Here is an 8972-nt window from a genome sequence, read left to right on the forward strand (position 1 = left end):
ATCGATACAGCCAGGCACCAGTGGCTGCTTCCCAGTCCTGCCCAGTGCGTGTGTGTTTGTGCGTGTGCGTGTGTGTGTGTGTGTGTGTGTGTGTGTGTGTGTGTGTGTGTGTGTGTGTGTGTGTGTGTGTGTGTGTGTGTGTGTGTGTGTGCGTGCGCGTGTTCGTGTTTGTGCGCGGTCCCCAGCCACAGGCAGAGAGGACAGATAACCACACTCATATCTGCCTCCGCCATCAATGGAGGAGGACAGGATTTAATACAGGTATATTCCGCCAACCCACACTCCTCTCCTCTGCCCTTCCTCCCACGGACAACACGTCTGTTCGTTCATCTCCGGCCACTCGCTGTAATCTGAGTAAGCGTGGAGGGAAGGCGGTGTGACGGGAGGAGAGCAGAGTTTATACGGCAATGGTTTCAGCTTGGCACAATGATGAGCAGGCTGTGGGGAAGAATGCATCTGATAAAGAAATGCTGGCCTTCTTTTTATTTCCCTCATGTTGATAGCCCCAAACATGTGCACACACACCAACAACACCTATACTGTATATGAAATTGAATATTATGTACTGTATACACTGTAGGCCTATATATTGATAATGCAGTGGAAGAAACTCACCATGTCAAGCGGTATAACGTCGTTGTCGGGTGGAAACCTTGAATGTCCAAAGCCGTTTGTTTCATATTTATCATTTTTAAAACGATTTAAACTAGTGAAAACAGCCGATCTACAAGCACACAACGCCTCGCACCGCGAGGCGTTGTGTGCTTATAGATCAGCTGTTTTCACTACTTTTGTGCGACGTACGGCCTTGTGTGATGAAGCAGTGCTTTACTTTGCGAGAAATGTACAAATTTGAAATTTGGAGATACGAGGTTTCTGCCCGACAGTGACGATAGACTCATATGGGCAAATATTGGCAGCCAAACATGGTTTGTGCAGATGGTTTAGTAGAATTCAGGACACAAAGGAAACAAAACACAGATCCGAAATCTCTCTGGCTCTGTCTCTGTCTCTCTCTGTCTCTCTCTGTCTCTCTCTGTTTCTCTGTCTCTCTGTCTCTGTCTCTCTCTGTCACTCTCTGTTTCTCTGTCTCTCTGTCTCTGTCTCTCTCTGTCTCTCTCTGTTTCTCTGTCTCTCTGTCTCTGTCTCTCTCTGTCACTCTCTGTTTCTCTGTCTCTCTGTCTCTGTCTCTCTCTGTCTCTCTCTGTTTCTCTGTCTCTCTCTGTCTCTCTCTGTTTCTCTGTCTCTCTCTGTCTCTCTCTGTTTCTCTGTCTCTGTCTCTCTCTGTTTCTCTGTCTCTGTCTCTCTCTGTTTCTCTGTCTCTCTCTGTCTCTCCCTGTCTCTCTCTGTTTCTCTGTGTCTCTCTGTCTCTGTCTCTCTCTGTCACTCTCTCTCTCTCTCTCCCTCGTGTTGATCAAGCTCTGGTCTGAGATCACACACAGCCGCTCTCCTTCTCGCCTCGTGGTGGCGTTGTAACAGGCCGATTCGTAAAAACGATGTAACTTTGTGTAACTTTGTATGTGCACTCCCTAGAGGCTATAAGGAAAAACCTTTGCCCTGCGTTTTTCACATACCGGTATTCCTTTTATAGCGCCACCAGGAGATTCTTTTCTATATTACTCCTGCAATTTTGTCCAAGCCTCTCACAAATCAGTACAGATTATATCTCTATAGTCAAGTGATCAAGAGGGATACGTCTTTCATATTCATCCTGATTGGCGAATTCAGAACATTTGTGGCCCACAATAACCTACCTGACCTGGCGGAGACCTGTGCTACGAGGAGAACTACTTTGAGTTATTATATGACTCCTCATTTCAACATATGATTTATACATTATAGACCTGTCTTCTCTTTTTTATATATGATTATGTTATGATTGTGCAGTAACATTACAAGAACAATCGCTCCTTAAGCTCCGGGTATTCAAATGCAATGACTTACTGTGAAAGGGGTCTGGCTAGAGATTTAATGGGAACAAAATACCTTTTGCTGCATTTGATCAGTTCCAAAAGATTGTGTTTTAAAACTAACGAAGTGTTTTTGTTACCGCCGTGCTCCGACTCAAGTGTAGGGTCACACTCAGAATGACAGGATCAAGGAGTTGATCACGGTTATCACACTTTGTCGTAAAATATATTGTTGTGTTGGATGAAAACAGACAATCTACACACTCAGAAGCCGTGAGCTTTTCTTTTCTTTTGTGTGATACTGAGAAGAGTTGAAAAAGCCTCAGATGCTGCTCTACGCACTGCAGGAGTGATCAATGGTTCAACCAAACTAAAAATAATGATCTGCATAAAGTAGAAGAATATGGTACAGAATAAGTAACTATTTTCAGTCTTTAACAGTAACTGACCATAGTAACAGTTGGTCCATAGGGCAAGACCCACAATTTAACAATTCTGTACCATCTTATTTGTATTCCTATACATCCCTGGATTCCGTTTTCATTATTAGTGTTTTCACCTCTTATTTCATTATGCTCTCCCTGGGGTGTATCTGCACTATACTTGTTGCAACCAATTGTAATAAATCCAATGTCATGTTTTGAAGTAATTTGTCTAATACACAGTGGTATTTAAGCCGCCATTGGTAGATTCTCAGGTTTAATTGCAATGCATTTTCCATTAACACAACGGAAGCCAAGGTTTCTAACATTTCTAGCTGTTGCTGGTGCCACCGTTCACTTACGCTTTAAATTGAAGAGCCTCAGAAGCTTTGTGCGTGTGCACGTGAGTGTCCGCTGACGATTGAGGAAGATAATCCATTTGTTTACAAACGGTCGCGAAACTAAAATCCAAACCGGGGCCGACCATCGCGGTAAAGTGTCACCGTGAAAACAAGCAGATCTCTGCTTCCCTGGCGTTCTTTGCACCTTATTCATAGATAAAGCCCTTTTTATGTTTCAGCATAGAATGGAAGTGTATGCAGCCTAGACGATCCATTTTGCTTCTGTGCGCGTCTCTCACAGGGTACACAGGACGGATGCAGCTGCACGTAACCAAGTTAACCCTTTGTCTCGTTGAGAGACGAGACAACTTAGTTTTGGCACAGCGACCTCCAGTGGCCGTATCTCGTTACTGAACGAGTTTGGCCCCCAAGTTGTTAAAGGATACTTTTCCCACACTAACACTTCCTATGCATTTATAATGATAAAACTTCAAACATTATAAACTCATAATGATGCTTTAAAATCATAACACAAAACATTTCATAATGACTAATATTTTGTATTATTATTATGTACTAGAAGCTGGGCCGCCGTCGGCGACCTGGCCAACTCGGAACAATGTAAATAGGGAATGAATGCCCCGCCCTTTAGGACCCGTTTTGACCATCTGTCTGCCTGTGTCCATTTATGCCCATATATGGAGATATCTGTATCTGTCTGTCTGTCTGTCGGCGTCCATTTTATGTCCATATATGGAGATCACTGCAGTTATAGTTCTGGGTCCATTTTATGCCCAGATATGGAGATATCTGTCTATCTGCGTCCATTTTATGCCCATATATGGAGTATCTGTCTGTGCCTCCAACTGTGTTGCAGACACAGTGCCGGTTCCCCCTTTAATGCAAACCTCATTATACCTGTTGTCATAGGACCCGTTTTGAACATCTGTTTGCCTGTGTCCATTTATGCCCATATATGGAGATATCTGTATCTGTCTGTCTGCGTCCATTTTATGCCCATATATGGAGATCTTTGACCATCTGTTTGCCTCTGTCCATTTATGTCCATATATGGAGATATCTGTATCTGTCTGTCTGCAATCCATTTTATGCCCATATATGGGGGCATTCATTTTATGCCCATATATGGAGAACGCGCGTGCCCGTGGGACGAACGGTTCTCGAGATACGCGGATTACATACATACATACACACTCACAGAGATTTTTTGTTGACTCATGTGGCGTACGTGATGTCAGAGCCTTTTATGAAGTGATGTCACAATGAGTCAGAGCTTTCGCCGATTTCCTCCGGAACAGCCTGATGTCAACAATCAACCCCGCATAAGGAGATTCCGAACGTTTCGCGCCGGTTCGGGAAAACCGTGCATCGGGTCGGGTCGAGACCCGGCACTGCACTCCGTGCCGCGGCGGGGAACGCGCGTGCCGAATCTGAAGCCGGTGGGACGAACGGTTCTCGAGATACGCGGATTACAGACACACAGACAGACAGACACGCAGAGACTTCTCGCATTTATAGATAGATTACTATAGGCCTATAGTTTTTGTCGTAGGAATGCAACAATACAAAATATATATATATGTTACAGTCAGTTTGGGTAACTCAGTCAGATCGTGGTAAGAGCGCTTGTTTTGTCGTTCACCACACACCAATCACCCCCAGATGGCGACAACAGCCATTCACTAGTGTAGGCGCTGACGTCACTCGTTTGCGACTCTCTTTCTTTATTTACTAGCCTAGCTCGGCAGTGTTTAGCCATTAGCTTACTATGCCTTACTCTAACCCTAACCCTAACCTTAACCTCAGTAAAACTATGCCTAACCCTAACCCTAACCCTAACCTCCGTGGGGTGAGGCGCTATCATTCCTGCCGACGCTACGTTGTTGTGGCTCAAAGCGACCGCTTGTTCCGCCCCGCGCCGCACGACGAGTGCTCCGTTTCTCGATCTGACTGTTTCTCTATCTAACCGTGACATATATATATTATTGAACTCAAGTCTCCATGGTGTGAGTAATCAATAGAAAACGAGTCATTTTGGGGGTGAACTACTCCTTTGTGTGTACGTGAATGCGTTTGTGCGCTATAAATTATATTATATGCTAACTCTTTTCTTTTTGAATCTCTTGCTCTCTCCCTCAACACAGTACATTTCTGAGCAATTTGAGAACACTACTTTTTCTAAATCATATAGGGTTGTTTTTATTTGATTGCTGCAAGACCAATAATGTAGCCTTTTGAACCTACTGTGTGACATTTTCTTTTAGGATCATGAATACTCTAATCAACACCTGTGGTGTCTCACCTCCTCCGCTCAAAAAGTGCTTCTGAACATCATGTGGCTTTGAGCGGGCCATTTGACCTGCTGTGGTACACGGAAGTCTAAAACCTTTATATAATGACAAAGGTGTGAGTGAGCGACGTGCAGAGAATGTTAAAGAGGCAGGGTGCTGAAATTTGGTGAAAATATTGAAAATAGCAGACCTCAAAGCAAGGTTATTATAGTAAACGAAAACTAACTAAAAAACGAAAACTAGAATGGAAAAACATTTTAGTTAACTGAAATAAAAATAAAAACTACGCTTTTTTTAAAAACGAAAACTAACTGAAACTGTATTGTGTGTTCCCAAAACTAACTAAAATAAACTAAAAGTATAGAGAAAATCTCCTTAGTTTTCGTCTTTTGTCTTTTGTGGAAATAAAAAATTAAAAACACCAGTTGGTGAGGTCAAAGAGAGAAGTTGTTTGTCTCAACATTCCTGCCCCTCTCAACAATATGATGTTTTGTTGATTTTCTTTATTAGACAATGCTTTTTCCAGAGCCTTTTTAATCTCACCTCTGACAAATACCTCATATTACGTAAAAGACTAAAACTAACACTAAAACTAATAAAAACTAAACTAAAACTAAGCATTTTCAAAAAATAAAAACGAAACGAAACTAGCAACCTCACTTTAAAAACGAATTAAAACTAAACTGTAATTGAAAACAAAACCTCAAAACTAATAAAAATAAAAACTAATGGAAAAATCCAAAACTATTATAACCTTGCCTCAAAGAGCGCGAGGCGTTGTGAGCTTGGAGGTCGGCTATTTTCGGTACCTGATACCACACTAAACTAAGCATAATCAAGTGAACTCTGGAGATGTTGCGCACGGCACACATTTATACACAGAGAGGGCAATTCTTTCAACATAAGATGCTGCATTCAAGTTCAGGAGAGTTTGGACAAGGCAATTCTCCTGAATGCTACCTTCAGGTATGGCATGGAAAGGAGGCATTTGCATTTCTTTCACTATAGTGAAAGCTGCATTCAGATGTCTATGTGTGCACAATGCACATGCCTGTGTGGCTGTGTGTGTGTGTGTGTGTGTGTGTGTGTGTGTGTGTGTGCGTGTGCGTGTGCGTGTGCGTGTGTGTGTGCGTGCGTGCGTGCGTGCGTGCGTGCGTGCGTGCGTGCGTGCGCGTGCACGCGCGCGAACAAGCGAGCGAGTGAGTCAGAGAGAGGACAGAGATCTAAGACCATGTTGGCTTCAGACAGAGTCCAGGTAGCTCTAAGGTGAATGAGGAATTCTCAGAAAGATCTGTGAGTGACGGCCGTTGTACGTATGGAAGCTATAAGATGCTCCTCAGGGCTTTTTCCAGGAACCTCTGTTTACTGTCAAGATTCCAGGATGACCTCCCACTTGGGTAATGTCGCCCCCTGGCGATCATTCAGAGAAACTACTTCAGCTCCCGTACTAACGTAGGTAGGAAGGGCCTGTCACTCAAACCAGAGTGACCCGCCTCCAGGCTATAAAAGCCCCCGGAGGCGGAAGTAACATCCTCTTTTCACTCTCTGCGATATCACATTCAGATAAGTTGAAACTCAGCCTTATATTTTATTTCTTCGCTCTTTAACCTAAAGCGGTGGCATAGGAAGTCGCCCACCGGCGAGTGTAGAATAAAACCCGTACCTAAGAATATTTATTCTTGTCCCGTCTTAAACCGACGGGTTTCTACTGCTTTAACAAAGTAGTTTACCGCTTGTTCAGGCCTCTGCCCGAACCAAGCGTGGCCTAGCTTTAGCCGTTAGCTCTTTAGCTCGTCAGCTTTGTGTTAACGTTAGCTACACTGCTTACCGCTTGTTCAGGCCTTTGTCTGAATCAAGCGTGGCCTAGCTTTAGCCGTTAGCTTGTTAGCTTGTTAGCTCTGTTAACGTTAGCTACACTGCTTCGCCATGGATCCTCTGGCCCTTCTGCCGAGGCAATGTGACTACCCAGGCTGTCCAGGACTCATCGACGGACAGGATCGTCATCCTCTCTGTGCTAGCTGCATGGGCGTTGCACACGCTTTCTCTGCACTATGTCCTCAGGGGAGAGCAGGACCCTTCTGCGACATCTGCACGGCCTTCGACCACGATGTCCTGGTACACCGCCTCTACCTGGCTAGGGCAGGCCTCGGAGCCTGTGCTCCACCAGGTGGGTCTTCTGCTCTGAACCCCACAGCCCAGTCTTTCCTTCCCCAGGCGGCCCGCACCGTTGGTCAAGGTGCGGCGCTGCCTTCCGGAGCTCCGGTTGGCAAACAGCGCGCCACTCCAGGTCAAGATGGCGCCATGCTACTTGGAACACCGCCTGCCGCGCAGCCGGCCGCAGCTAGCTCCACTGTCACTGGAGCTGGCGGGTCTGGCGAAGTCGCCGCTAAGAAGGCGACCAAGAAGGCTAACATCCCTCCGGTAGCCTTTACCCCTTCGGGTGCGGTGCCCAAAAAGAAGCGATCGGATGTGACCGTCGGGGACGTTCCCCTCAACGTGAGCATCAACAAAACAGTCCAGACCTTCAGGCGCGAGTCGGACCTGAGCTCTTGTCAGAGCGAGGGTTCGTGCTCGGAATACTCTGGGTACACGGACGAGGAGGAGGAGGATATAGTCGAGGACGATGGTTCTCGACTCACAGTCACGGTGAAAGGTAACCCTACGGCTCCAGCATGTCAACTGGACGCCGCAGGGTCCTCCCAGTCCTCCTCAGGCGCCGCTGCCCCTCCACTCGCCAGTCAAGCGGATGAAGTGGGAGCAGAGGACGTCGATTCTGCAATAGATTTGCTGGATCATCTGACAGTCTACATGAGAGCTCTTGCCAGAGTTGGAGAGGAGTTGCCACCTCCTCTCCCCTCTGATGAGGCCGAGGATGATGACGAAATGCCCGGGCAGGAGCCTTCGGTTCCCGCCCCGTATGTCCTCTCCAGGCTGCCGCTGGTGAAGGGATTCACCAAGGCTCTTCATTCCTCATGGAAGACTCATAAAGACCCCAGAAAGCTGTCCTTTTCTGTATTAGATGTGGTTGGAGGTGCGGAGGCAGGCATGTCCACCTGCCCTAACCTGGACCACCTGTTAGCGCAATCCTTTCTAGGCTCCGTCAGACCCCAGTATAAGGATGTGGGCACGGCTAAGAGCGGGCCGTTTGTCGGCCCCGTCGGCACCAACCCGCCGGGTTTCACTGTTCTGGAGGACAAGATGCAGTCGGACAGGGCTCGTAACGCCTACCGGTCCGCTGCTCTGGCCGCTAAGGACCTGAATCTAATCCAGCTCTTGCTCGCTTCCACCAAGGACCTGGTCAAAGGTCTGCCCACGGGGGAGCACACAGCTGAACTGAACACTTTATTTGACATCATGCTGAAGGTCAATTGGCATGCGGTTAAGTGGATGGGCAGGTCCATGGACTACAACCTCCAGTCTGAGAGAGCCCGCTGGCTCGACTATGTCGACCTCGAGCCTAAGAGGGACGTGGGCGAGAAGCCTCTAGGTCCTCGCGGGGAGATGTACAAGTCTCTCATTAACATGGAGAACAGTCCCACCACCCTCATGGGTGGGGGCTTGGAGCTGCTGCAGGGTAGAGTTACCTTCTTCAAGGCGGCTAAGGACATCGTCGAGTCCACTACAGTGCCTCAGGAGGAACCGCAGCAGGCTAGGAGGGTGTCCCGCTCCTCCCGCACCAGAGAGAGGGGCCGCTCTGCTTCTTATAAAAAGCACTCTTCTTCCTCCAGGGGAGCATCTGCAGCCAGGGCGCCTGACAAGCCCCGCAGCAAGGTTGTAGTTCCCGAACGTGCTCAGCAGCGCCGCACGTCCAGGGATAATAGGCAGCCGTCTTCTTACCGCGGGGGCCGCGGCAGGGGACAGCGGAAATGACACTTTGAAGAGGGAGTTTGTGTCGGGGCGGGGGTCCGAGGTGTCTCTCGGTCCCCTTCCCCCCAAGCGAGAGCGTTTGTTTTCTGTACCCCGCGTCGGGGAAATGAAAATGCCAAT

The sequence above is a fragment of the Nannobrachium achirus genome (assembly GCF_963921795.1).
Source record: "Nannobrachium achirus genome assembly, chromosome: 3".
Lineage (NCBI taxonomy): Eukaryota > Metazoa > Chordata > Actinopteri > Myctophiformes > Myctophidae > Nannobrachium > Nannobrachium achirus.